The 15,076-nt window shown below is 31.5% G+C and overlaps 2 pseudogenes; both read right to left on the reverse strand.

The window, feature by feature from the left end:
- Positions 1-2,416: 2,416 nt before the first annotated feature.
- Positions 2,417-7,377, reverse strand: LOC120175249 (annotated as a pseudogene).
- A 4,288-nt stretch (positions 7,378-11,665) lies between these two features.
- On the reverse strand, positions 11,666-14,552 carry LOC120175220 (annotated as a pseudogene).
- Between the last annotated feature and the right edge of the window lie 524 nt (positions 14,553-15,076).

Here is a 15,076-nt window from a genome sequence, read left to right on the forward strand (position 1 = left end):
GTCGTAACGTCTGGGGCGAACCTAAGAGGTTGCATTAAGTTTATATGCTTTAAAAATATTAACCCGAATTGAATTATCATGTATAATTCAAAAAATTTGATTGAATCAGACATCTTACCCATTGGATAAGATGTGTTGAATAAGATGTCACACATTATTCAACAACTGCATAAGCTATAGTTTTTAGTGTTTGAACCTATGACCTCTAAAAACAATAACAATTTAAGTATTAATTTGACAACGAACGCTCAATCATCCTACTATAGTTTTAGTGCTATAACTTATGACCTCTAAAAAAATAATAATTTTTAACCGCTCGAATAAATTGATACTTAAAAATGAAATATAGTAGTTATTGTGCAGTTATAGTGATGGGTAGGCAGAAGGGCTTTGGGTGAGTGGGGACCAATTAAATGGGCAGCCACCCATCTCTTTGTTGCCTTCAACCTAACAGCAACTCATACTAATAGCCCACATGCTTTTAAAAGTTGTTGATGGAATTTGTTGCCTTCAACCTTCACCATTGATGGAATTTATGGCCTTCAACCTTCAAACAAAAAAGAACGAGAAAAGAAGAGATTTTTACCTCTAAATGGTAATATTTAAATATACATACTATGCAAGAAACATGTTTATTTTTTTTGAAAGATAAGTACTTTGTATTGAAAATATACAAGGTTCACCACCCCATGAACCTCATTAAAAAACCTCTCTAAACCTAATTGAAGGAAAAAGAATGTACCATGAGGTGGAATAAAACGAAAGCCAGAGCTCTCAATTACATAAAACAATAAAGCACTCCAATCCGACCCTCGGAATAATGCTCGCCATGCTATAAAGAAACTACACTGCCTGAATCAGACTACCAAGAAACATCAAGTCTGATGAGAAGCGATAAGCTTCAAACGAAAAACTTTTCAACGTAAGCAGCCCACCTTTTCTTCAAATCCGAATCTGATAGAGAACTACCAGATAATTCAGATGAATTAAGATTAAATTTTAGCAAATTTAATCTCTTCAATGCTCGACCTCTTCTATTTTTCTCAGCTTTCGACAAAACTTTCTCATGAATATCCAATAAAGAGCAAAATTTCCTATGCTTCCTTTTAATTCTATTTGTCATCACCTCATCACTTGAAAACACAGAAATACCCGATTAAGGAAACTTAGACAAGAAACCCTCTTCAACTACTCTAAAAGATGACAATTCTACACTCGGACTCTCTGAAGACGTTAGATTGATGGAACCAAACTTGGGCTGGCGTAGGACTACATCGCTATTAGAGATCAAACGCTGGCTGCTATTTGATAGGTTTACATTAAACATTATTCTCTTAATTTTAATTCAAATATTTTTTTAATTAAAGAATTGATTCACTTTCCATATATATATTTTTTAAAAATCTGTGATTTTCTGCTTCGTTTGTTTACATTATTTTCTCTAGTATTTACCTATTTATTATTATATTTTATTTTCTATATTTACACTGCATTTCTTCTATTATATTGTATGACACTAATAGTATAGTATAAATTCATAGTAAATAATGTGTCTATAGCTTTTAGTCGCATGTTAAGTTTTAACGTATGAGAGTATATGAATGTGAATTATTAAATATGTTAGTTCGTACTTTAAAATTCGATAATAATCATCACTAAGCTACTTCGTACCCGTATGAATTTTCAAGAATGAATTTTGTAGAATAGGCATGGAAAGTGCTACCTATCGAGGTAGTACAATCCAATACGACATTCGGACGATAACGAATTTAAAATAATCGAGTATTTTTAATAAAATAATGAATAATTGTTTTAAATAATAACGGTGGTATGCATGTCTTTATCATAAGGTTGAATTTAATTTTTATTCATGTTTGCTATGTGACCTCGATAATTAATAAAATGAATATTTTCGTATAGGGAAGACGATGAGATAATCTTTTCATTGGAGGACGTGCAAATCTCGTGATCTCTTCTCAAAATATGGAATATTCTTTAAAGTTCAAATAAATTAATTGATAGGTGATAAAATAAGGTGTGAGATAATTTTTGATCGTAACATTTTATTTCCACTACCAAGAAGAAGTATGGGCGATTAAGTACTAATTTTGGGCGACGTGGGGGTGCTTACCATTCCCCACGCGTAACCGACTTTCGATCCCTAAAAAAATAAATTTTTGGTAAGCGTATACCAAGTTGTCTTTAAAAATAATTTTCTATATAAATTATTTTTAGACGTTTTCTAGGTACTCGACCTACCTAACCCAAAGGTCGATAGTGACTCCGAATCTTTTCCAAATTCAATCAATTTAAAATTTATTCGACTTTCAAAATATACGAAATTTTTTAAATTTAAAAATAAAAATCGTTTTCGTTTTGAAAAAAACGTTACAACAATAATCAATCTAAAAGTATAAATGTAATCTAATATAAATATAAAGTTTATTTTAATAATCCTACAAAATATTTCATAAGATACATGTCATATTTTGATGAAATACTCATTGTACTTGACTAAATTCTTACAATACATGCATAATTTAACACAACATGGCAGATCCAATGAACATGATGAACACTGAAAACACAGCAGATAACAAAGTAACAGACAGCGGAATACTTGCCTTGTCTCCCCTTATTACCATCCCTTCGATGACTGCATAATTCGAAACCAATATGTAGAACGAAAGAAACATTTGTCCCACCATCTGTTCCCAGTATCCATCAGCAACCACCAAAGCTTTGACAAAAGCCCTGACCAGTGCTGCAGTGTTTACGAGGATGACCGTAACCAGCGGAGCAACGAACATGGTGGCTGCTCGAAAATCGAAGACGCCCTTCTCGTACAGCTTAACTTGTTCATCATCGGTTACCTTATTGGTCGGCAAGAAGCTGGCGTCTTTCATGCCCAGCTTATTTAGAACAGCATCCAAGCTTCCATAGGTAGCACATGTTACTGATTTCATCATCCATAATCTCCATTCGTTTCTCCATGTCCGAAATTCTCCGCCGGTTGTGACAACTGTTTCGTATAAACTTTTCGAAATGGACGATACAAATATCGTTGAAAATATGTAGAAACTCGGATCCGAAACCTAAATATGTCACATCATCACATGTTTTAAAAAAATAAATATACAATAGATTTTTTAGTAAACTATACTATTCACTTAACTATCTTCTCACTCATATTCTTATCATTAAAGTTTAAATAATTTTAATTTAATAACTTGATTTTTGAATTGCTCATATTTTAATTATTTCGACTTTTTTTTTATTACGTGACATATTTTATTAATATATCTTTACCACATAAGATTAGAATAAAATACAATTAAATTCTAAATTATATTCCTAAACCTTGAATTAGAACCCTAACCTCAATCATATGTCTCTAGACTTAAACCATAAACCTTAAATTGTAAACTCCACCCCATCCTTACCCTCAACGACCTTTCCGTCACACCGACGAACAGTGGCTCATCGACATTGTCACCTCTAAATTGTAACATCAAATAACCCAAACACTAAATCTCAAAATCTTATCATAAACTATACACCCAAATCCTAAATCTCAAATTACAACATCCACCCACTCTCACCTTTGACTGCCACACCCCAAGTTACAATATTATATTAAAAATAATATTCAAGTAATCCATATCGTAATGAAGTGATAAAAAGAAATAATTCAAAAGTTGAGCGATTAAAATTTTTAAGTGACCAAGTAATGAATGGTGTGATTTACCCTAACTTTTTATAGAATTTGACCTAAAGAACTGGATCAAATGCCAATACTTTACCTTTGGGTACAAAGGAATGCCATTGAAAAGACAAAGCTGTGGTATAAGAGCAAATCCCCAGAGCGAGATGCATTGCAGAAGAGGCTCCAATGCAAGTGCTGAGTACCCCATAAGGTGAACCAATGACATGTTTAGGGGTCCATAAATGAGAGGACAAAACCTAGAAATTCCAACACTAGCCAATCCAGACATCCATCTCGTCCACTGAATTGACATTTCATTCAGGTTTGTGGTACTTGTTCCTAAGAATTGTGGCCTTTTAGGGTAAAGATACACAGATTTCCAGCCTTTCCGATGTAAAGTAAATCCTGTGAAGTAATCTTCCAACACACAGAAGTACAAGAAACCCACCTGCATATGCATGTACATTAAATGAAGGTCAATCACATTCATTCATATGATTATGGCATAATACCAAAATGAACTCTCAATGTTTTTTTTTCAAATGAACATTTTGATCTTATTTTTTTGGAGCACTTTAACTCCAACGCTTCATTTTTTAGTCAAAATGTTCAATGTATGATGGAAACCGATTAGTTGACTATCATACATCACATGATGCAGACGTGACATTTTCACATGTATTAAATCGCTAACGTATTATATGTCATATCATCCAATGTAATGATGTGGTATATGTCATGTCATGTGATAATCTGTCATATACCATATCACTCAATATAGTATGTGACATTTGTCACATCACTCAAGATAATGATATGTCATATGTCATATCACTTGACATGCCATGTCTAAGGTAATAACATCGTATGTGATTCGTCAGCAATTAAACACATAAAAAATCACATCGGCAACATACATTAATCATTAGTCAATTAATGGTTTAATTCAACCTGAAACATTTTAACCAAAAGTTGAAACGTCAAGAGTTAAAATCTCCATGAAAATAGGGGCTAAAGTGGCCATTCCAATAGATATTGAGGGCTAATTTTGCATCGTGCCTATGATTATATAATCCGAAACGTTTGTGTATTTGGTTTAGGGTTCATGTATACTTGCCTTTGTACCCCATGTTGTTTGGTTTTCATAAGAGCAAGACGCTAAAACGTTGGCCTTTTCCAGCAACATCCTTGAAGATTCCCCGTCGATTATGGAATTAGGTTTATGATCTTCGAGTAGGGTTTTCAATGAACTCCGTGGACGGACCAAACCTTCTCTTCAGTGTCATCAGGTCTATTTTAACAAATCACTGGTTATGACATTTTAAAGTTACCATGCACTAAAAAAATAGGATAAACTGCACATTTAGTACATAAACTATCAGTTTTGATCCGTTTTAGTACATAAATTTTCAATTTTTTAAATTCATACATGAAGTTTAGTTTTTATTTCATTTTAGTATCTGTCGTTAGAAACTTAACGCAATTAGTATCTAAACTATCAGTTTTGTTCTGTTTTAGTACATAAACTTTCATTTTCTTGAAAAGTTAACGTTAAATTTTTAACGGGTACTAAAATCAAAATGTTTGGGTCATCAATAGCGATTTACTAACCTTGCTTACTGAAATTACCCAATAAAGCCTCTCTCTTCATATAAAAGTTCGTTCCCGCTATGATCGGTCCTCCGACTCCATCTAATCCAGGCCAATATATCTGAACTCATTTTCATCAAATTAAAACATCAATCTCAACATACATGCACATACATTTTGCATGATATTTTAATCACGAACCTTGAATGTAGCCCGAATTTCTCCGTCGTAGATGTCGTCGCCGCAGATATTCCGAAACATTTGAGGGAATTGCACGAATGCTAAAGAAGGAGATGTCTGAGGGTCACAGTAGAAACACATTGCTTGCCTAGCGGATGTTGGGTCACTGCAGTACATGTCGCAGTCGAGCACGAGTATATACGGAGAATTACTCATCATCGCCGAGACCCGAAGCTAAAAACGAACGAAACACAACATGAAAACGATACGAACGATCAACATTTTCGGTCACACAAAGACACGCGTATACGACTTAAAGAGATCGAAAGTGACATACAAGGACATTGAGGGCTCCGGCTTTGAAACTATGATGATGAGAAGGCCTCTTCTCACGAGACACATAAACAAGTAGAGGCATTTCCTCTTTCGGATGCTCATTTATAACCTACAAAATAATTTAATAAAATAAAAATCCATTGAATAGAATTATTTTTTACTATTTTTAATAATAAGACATGAATAAATAAATTACAATGAAAAAGAATACCTCAATAATAGAAGGGTGGTCACGAGCATTGGTGCTGAGGGCTACATCTCTATGTTGTACAATTGTCTTCAGTCGTTGCTTCAAGACCTCATATTTTTGCTACATGTTAAAAATGTATTTGTCTTTAGTGTTTGTTTAAAATAATTTATTTTGTTATTAATATATGTGTTTATTTAAATTTAATTTTCAAATAAATATTAATGTTGAAAATATTTTTATATTTTTAGAGTAGATGAATGGATGCAAAAAGTTAATCTCGGTATGTTTTTTTCTACATAAAAGTTTAGGTCAATGATGACTCTCAGTTCATGTTCATGGTCAGTATGTTTTTTTTACATAAAAGTTTAGGTCAGGGTTGGGTCGGATTTCCAGTCCACCCGACCTGATCTGAAAATATACCCCTTCCATCTGACACAATCCGAAATAATATATTTATTAAAAATATTATTTTTATTCAATAAAAATATAAATTTAATTGAAAGAAAATAATATATAAAAGGATATTGTTGTAATTATCTCTAGATATATAAAATAAAATTATAATTTGTTTTGAGTCAGATCAAGTATTTTTATCCTAAACCCAAACTTAACTTAAAAAAAACTCGACTCGGCTCGACTTGAACCCAATTTTTTTAAAAAAATCGGATTCGATCAGATCAGATCGAGTCGAAACCCGTCGAGTTCAAATCTCATGTACATCCCTATTCTCACCTTATCAAAAGATTATATACAAGTCGAAATTGTTACCTTCATCTTTCCATCGTCTTGCTTAAACTCGGAATCTTTCAACTCGTAATCCTCAACTCTCGAGTTTAAAAAATATATTTCCGGGCACCCGGTGTCGATACCATATTTCCTACAAAACGGAACCCAGTACGTGGCGAAGTTCCAAGCCTCCTTCACACAACGCAAAGTCGCATCAGAACCGGCATCGTCGGAAACATAAACATGAAGTTTTTCCGGTGGATAATCCATGGCAACGGCGGATATCACAGTGTTCATAACCTCCACGGTGGGTTCCTTGTTGGGATCGGCGGTGCAAATAAAGACGTCAATAGCAGGAAGCTCGTCGTTGGGCGGCAATCTCTCGGGGAAGACGGTCCGGTAAACTGGGCGCCATCGAGTGGATTGCCAAAGGAGCCATGATAGAGAGAGAAGCAACTCGGAGACGAAGATTAGAAGCCATGGAAGCGTGGGGTGTTGGAAAAAGAAGGAAAGCCTGTAGTGAATCAGAAGAAGTATGGCTATAAAATGGAGGATTAAGTGTGATCGGTTGATGATTATGGTCAAGCTGTTTGCATGGAGTAGATGGAGAGGAAGAGATTTCTCCATGGATAAATGATGATTGCTTGGTTTGGTATAGAGCCTCAAATATATGTAGAAGAGACGTTTAAATTCCAATGACAATGATTTTGCTAACACAACATGGAAATTCAAGCATAGTAGAAGAGACGTTTAAATTCCAATGACAATGATTTTGCTAACACAAACATGGAAATTCAGGCATAGTGTCATATATTGCGGCTGTAATTTAATTCGAATATGATAAATTTTAATTCGATATGATTTGATAGGGTTGGATTTTAGAAAACGGGTTCGGTTCAAATTTTATAAAGAGCGAGATTGAAATTGTTCGATTCGAGTTCGAATTAAGGTAAAAAGTTTTTTTGACCTTACTATTATTGTTTAATTATATATATATATTTGGTATAGTTAGGTTAGAAAAAATATGCTTCTAAAAAAGTGAAGAGTATATGCTTCTTGAGTTAAGTTGGGTTGACCAAAACTTCAATCCAATCCGTTGCCATTCATATGTATAACTTTATTTTTATTAAATAAGCATAACTTTCTTTTTTATTATTATGTGGTAAATTCAAAGTAATATATGCTCAAATATAAACTCTTAATTTTTCGACATTGAACGCTCATACACTTAGTATATATGATGCTCAAACTCGGATCTTCAAAAAATAACAATAAGCAAGCCCGACCCAATACATGTGTCAGATGAGCCTTAGCCCAGGACAGCATGTTTGAGTTGGACATCATTATTAACTTCCAATTGTGTTTTTATTTTTATTTTTTATATTCTTTAATTTTTCTAATCGTAATCTAAATTCAAATCAATATAAAATATATACATAAAATAACTAAGTTAATAGATTAATTTTTATTAAAAAAATTAATGAATATTTTTTTAGAATAGTAAATTACTATAATTATTAATCTTTAATTTTTGAGAGTAAATGATCCATAACTATCATTAAAGGGTTAAATTAAACACTATTAAATACGCAACTAAAATATCTTCTTCTTGCATAAAATCGAGATAGAAAAATGTATAAAATTTTGGTCAATGGATGAATAAAAAAATTAAAGAATTAACAAAGAGAGAGATGCTTCATTTTCGTGAAAAAATTAATTGATCTGTATTCTCATATGTAATGGGATAAGGGGGAAGTAGGATAGTAGGCTCCCCCAACGTTAGGTTGAAAACAGCTTCCGTGGGAGACATCCGAATTATGAAATGCCATCCGTGGGACTCGATCTCAAGACCACAAGATTAAGAGCTTTGCACTCTACCAACTAAGCTGGACGGTCATTTCGTGAAAAGTGACAAACTAATAAATAAATAAATAAATAAATAAAACTCTGTTTGTACGTTAAATAACGAATGAAAAAGGTTTAACCCTACTCTGAGTCCCGACACTCTTTGAATATTTGAAATTCAACAACTCTACTTTTTAAATTTAAACATTTAGTTATTATATTGGGTTAACTACATGATTGATCACTTATGTTTGTGTTTTATCCATTTTTCCTCACTTATTTCAAAAAAATAATATATGGTCACTTTCGTTTTTATTTAATTAAGCTATGATCACTTCCGTCTTTATTTAATTAAGATATAATCACCACATGTTAACTGTCGTTAATAGCTAACATATTGGGTGACGTGGTATTTTGGTATAAACACACATTTGATCATTGTTATTTACATATTATCTCAATTTAGTCATACCTTTGATATATTAAAATAAATTTAATATTTCAATCAAAGGATGTCATATGTCATTTATTAAATATATTTTATTCTTATATTAAATTCAAAATACTTTTAAAATAAAATATATTTTTTTAAATAAAATTAAAAATAAAATATCATAAAATTAAGTTAATAAAAATATATTTAATAAGTTAATATAAAAATATTTTTTAAAGTTAATATATAAAAAAATATTGCAAAAATGACAGGTTTTATCATTCAATTGGAGAATTAAATTTATTTTAATTTATTAAAAATATGACTAGATTAAGAGAATATATAAATAACAGAGACTAAATGATTGATTAAACTAAAATATTTATTTTAATTAATTCTTCACTATTGATATATATTTAGAGTCTATATTTGGTTCTTTGTTTGATGGTTCAAAGTTAATTTCATTACTTGATGACGAACTAAAAAAATATTGTTTAAATCTTGAGTCTAATTTGACAAATGGTGAAGAATTTGATATTGATATAAAAGATTTATTTATGGAATTACAAATTTTGCATAAAATGTTGTCGGATGAAGCACACAAAGGTGAAAGTCCATGGACATCTATTCAAATAATGGAGTTTGCAAGAAGAATGTATATGTTCCCTAATGTGTTGATAGCATATAAAATTTTGTTGACGGTACCGGTTACGGTTATTTCAGCGGAAAGAAGTTTTTCAAAATTGAATATCTTGAAATCCTATCTTCGAAGCATGATGATTCAAGATAGATTGAACGGATTAGCAATTCTAAGCATCGAAAGTCAATTTTTACAAAGTCTTGCTTATCGTAAAATAATAGAGGTTTTTTGCTTCAAAAAATGCACGAATGCATCATTTTAGGTGATATTTGTAGCATTGTAGGTTTTGGTTTGTATTAGTATTGATATTGTTTGACTATAATTTCTATTATATATTTTTTTAAAAAAAAAATTATTTATGTTTTGTCTATTATACAGTATAAGTATATGGGCATAAAATTATTATTTCGCCCAGGACGTTAAAACTCATTATACCGACCCTGACAATAAGAGACCACTTGATTTGTGCAACTAAGCATAACTTAGAACTGTGGATAGAGCGAGCAAATGCAAATTCGCCGTTTTATAATTTTTAAAGGACTTAAATATAGTTTCACCATTTTAAGATGAGGGCAGGACCTACTTTAATAGTTTTCCCTCTTATATATTACAATAACAACGAATTTAATCTAATATTTAATCGATTATGCATTTCATTTTATTAATTTTAATATAAAAAGTATGGACATAAAAATGTTTTAAAATAATTATACCCGAATCGTAAATTTTAGGGAAAAATAAAATACAATTTATCATTATATTTACAATTTTATACGTTAAATAATTCCAAAATTATTTTAACTATTCCTAATTTTGTATTACAGAGAGTTTTTTTTTTAAATTTAATATAAAGTTAAAATTATGTTGTGGAATGGTCGCATGTCCTCGATGATCAATAAATGTCTGCTACACAAATGGACAAAGACATATCATTGATTCTTTTTCACTTAAAATGTTAAAATTATTTAATTTATGTATAAAATAAAATAAATTATTTTCTATAATATTTCAAAAGATATTTTTTGAAATAATATATATATATATTTTTAAAAAATATCCTATAATGAGAACAAGGTTTAATAATGGAAAAAGAAAAAGTACTGTCGGAACCGTCTTTCGGGTGGTCCCGGAATTGGGTTTCGACTTAGAAAAAATGATTTGGAGTCGCCACCGATCATTTAAAAAAAAATTATTTAGGTTGATCGGACACCATCTTACCTGATCTGCGTTTTACCAGAAATGTGTCGGGTTCGGGAGTCGGTTATGGTTAAGGAAGGATTAGCACCCTTGAACCGCCCTTTCGGTACCAATTAATTTGTCGGTTTTCTTTAATTGCAAAAATTAAGAATTTAAATTGAAATTTAAAAATTCGATTCGAATTACTTACCTTTGATCGGTTGGAATTACCCCTAAAAAGGTCAAAAATGTTAGATTGAAAAATAAATACTAAATAAATCGAAGAGAGAAAAATAAATAAATAGATAAATTGAGAAAATAACAATAAATATATTAAGAAAAAAAATAAGAAAATATCAAACAATACATATACTAAAAGAGAAAATAAACCCTATTACTATCACAAACCTACAAACCCTTTTAAGGTTTCATTCGCACTCCCACGGCTCTTCAGCAGCCACCCGTAGTCCCCCATCCACGATGAAGGCACATCAGCACCCAAGCCACCCCCTAACAGTCGAGTCACACGCCGAGTGATCCCCAACGCTCGTCCACGCCAGCAGCTGCTACCAACAAGCCCCAGAAGCTCCCTTCCACGCGAGCAGTAGCCCCAAGCCAAGGTCCTAGCATCTTTAATTTTGTGCTAACAGTCCCAGACACCCTCCTCCACGTCATTTGCCAGCATGGTGGCCCCAAATGCTCCTTGGATTTTTGGTTAAATGGCTTGGTCTTCTCATTTTCCATTTCCCTTTGTCGTTGTGTTAGCTGAGTGCTGCGAGAAAGAAGCAGTGACACAAGTTCATTCTTGGACAGTCCCTCATCTCCTTATGCCCGAGTGGAAGAAGAATTTTGGACTTGCAATCTATTTCAAAAATCTGGTGTACCACTTGATCTAGAGGAATACTCGGTTACTAACTTTAGGAACATTGATGACTTATCCTCCAAGAGACGTGCCGGAGTATCAAACTCTGCAACTCGACCATCACTCAACACCAAAACAAGATCATTGTCGATTACGGTGGAATACGATGTGCAATAGTGCAAACAGTGCAATTCATGAACTCTGTTCTGATGATCTTCTGTGTGAGATTATTGGTGGCAGTATCAACCGATGCTTTTGCCTCATCGAGCACGATTATTCTTGCATGTTTGAGTAAAGCCCTGTCGAGGGTAACAAGTTGCCACTGCCCATGAAATCGTGCGTGTTCTTGGTCAGTGATGAAGAAGAAGATATGAGAGCGGTGAGAGCCAAATTTTAGGATGGGTTTTGAGGTAAAGCTACTTTGACAAAGTTGAAAAAGAAAGGTGTTGGATTCGTTGTCGGCGCCAGTGGTTCTTTTAAAGATAAGCGTCTTTTCCAGTTTGCAGAGGGAAATAATTAATTCCCCCACCAGATTAGACTTTGGGGAAATGGAAAGAGTGGGGCTGTCCCCAGAAATCCACCACCATTTTCTTGTATAGAAAAGTGGTATATAAATGTGTGGAGGTGGAGGAGTTCGCGAAGTGGCAGAGAGTGGTAAGGTAGTGGTGATAGTGGTAGGTTATTAGGTGGGTAGTTTGTTGGTAATATTGGTGCCGAGAAATCCGGTGCATGGGTTGTTGGATGCGTGAGAAGCGGTGCTGGTGGAGGGCTGAAACGGTTGTTGACTGGTTCGGGTCCTGGAATCTGTAAAATAAAGAAAAAATATATTATTTAAGTAATATATATATGTGATATATATATGATATTATATATGGATGAAAATTGGTGTCCACAAATACAAACAAATTAGATTAGAAGGTTATCTTAATATTGGATCTCTACAAAATTCAAAATTCAATTTAGATTAGTCGATTAATAAATTAGACACTAGTAATTAATTTTAAAAGTACATATTGTAAGGTAAATCACATAAATGATCAATAAAATATGAATTTTTGTGACAGTTGTAGATATTGGAGAGAAGTGGTCAATAAAGATGAGCAAAACTTGATTTGACTTGAATTTTTTAAAAAAAATTCAAGTAATTCGAGTAAACTCAAATTATCGATTTGGTTTTCGAGTTTGAGTCGAGTTGGAATTTTAAAAAAAATCTAATTACTCGAAAAACAAAAAAAAATTGATTGAGAATTTTGATAGCTTTATTATTTAGTCCATAATTTCCTTCATTTTAAGTCCATTTTTATCGAACTTGAACCACATGGTTCTAAACCATCATAGAATTCATATGTACTTTCAATTCCTCTTTTGATAACAAGTTTTCTATTTTTCAATTTAGTCGCTCAACTTTTCATGATTTCGTTATTTCTTCAATCCATTTTTTCATTTTAAGCCCGATTTTTATCAAATTTGAGAATTGCCTGTCCAGCTCAGTTGGTAGAGTACAAGGCTCTTAACCTTGTGGTCGTGGGATCGAGTCCCACGAAGGGCAATTCATAATTCGGAGGTCTCTCACGGAAGCTGCTCTCAACCTGGCGTTGGGGGCAACATACTATCCTACGTCCCCCTTACCCTATTACATCTGGGAATAAGGGTCAGCTAATTTTTTTTATCAAATTTGAACCACGTGCTTGTATACCACTATAGAATACTTATGTAACTTCAATTCCTATTTTTTACTAAAAATGTACTCTCTCTTTTTATTTTGTCCTTTAACTTTACATTTTACTCAATTTAATCTTTTGATTGCAATTATTTGCAAATTCTTTCTTCTCATCAATTCTTTGACTCATTTATACTCTTATCAATATTTTAACCTCAAAATATCTCCTTTAAATATAATATTGTAAATATATTTTATAATTTTAGATTGTATTTGATATATTAAATAACATTATAATGTTAAAAGAATGTGAAGAAATATATTTCTTATATGGTTAGAGAAAGTCAAAAAATTAAAACTCATCCTTTGTACAATATTATATATAATTATAACAAAATTTGTATAAAAACTCGAATAACTCGACTCGAATAACTTGACTCAAATTTCTCAAACTCAAAGCAATTCGAAATTTTTTTTAAGTTCAAGTCATAAAATTTGACTCATCAACGTGAATAACTCGAAATTTTTTGACTCAACTCGATTCGATCGAATTTTTACCCCAATAAGTTAGGGTTTAAGGTAAGATTTTAAACTTTTTTTTTTTGTTCCAATGCCTTCATGTTCTTTGTTTCCCTTTTATTTGTGGACTGTTTATTATAATGAAAATACTGTGGTCAAATTCAAATTTGTGATTTTGAAGGGATTGTTTTGAGTATTTTGATTGTCTACAAATGTTAATTCCTTGCTTATATTTTTGAAGCTTTTAACCATTGATGCTGAAAAAAGCACTGATCTTTATAATGCCATTATTATTTGATTTTTTCCATGTCTATGATGCCTTAAATTTTGTTTTAAAGGGGTAGTTTTTTCTTAGGTAAACTGCACATTTAGTACCTAAACTATCAATTTTGGTTCATTTAATACTAAACTTTCAATTTTTTAAAAACCATACTTAACGTTTAGTTTTTGTTTCATTTTTGTATCTCATCATTAAAACTTAACACATTTAGTACCTAAACTATAAGTTTTGGTCCGTTTTAGTTACCTAAACATTAAAAAAAATCAAAATTTAACATTAAATTTCGAATGAGGGTACTAAAATGAAACAAAAACTAAATTTTAGGTATGTCTTTGGAAAATTTGAAAGTTTAAATACTAAAATGGATCAAAACTAATAGTTTATGTACTAAATATAAAATTTACCCCATTTCCCTAATGATGAGATCCTTTTCTGAGTATGGTTTTACAGGTTATTTTGATAAAGGGATTTTTTTAAAATATTTTAAATTTGAATAATTATGTTTATAGGGTGTATATATATTTATTGTTAATTAGTTAATTTTTTTGAATATATTTTATTTGTAGAATGTGTATATATTCACTGAGTTGTTATGTTTTCAAAGTATTTATCTTTTGAATAAATAAATATATATTTTTTGAATTTTGTTTTCATAAATAATATGTATTATGGCAAGTTTTCACACTTCCAATTAAAGAGTACATATTAGAAGAGGTCATAAAATATAAATAAATTAATTATATAGATTTGATATTCTCTTAAAATTATTTAAATATATAAATTAATCAATTCAAATTAAAAAAATACTATAACAACTCATTTTTATAATGGGATAAAACCTAAATTTAATATAATAAATTCGAGCTCTAACGTCGTGAATGAAGAGATTGAATTGGGAGAGTCGTTCTCATAATGAACATATACATTAATTAG

This window comes from Hibiscus syriacus, unplaced genomic scaffold, assembly GCF_006381635.1.
Source record: "Hibiscus syriacus cultivar Baekdansim isolate YM2019G1 unplaced genomic scaffold, ASM638163v2 tig00112159_pilon, whole genome shotgun sequence".
In the NCBI taxonomy this organism is placed as follows: domain Eukaryota; kingdom Viridiplantae; phylum Streptophyta; class Magnoliopsida; order Malvales; family Malvaceae; genus Hibiscus; species Hibiscus syriacus.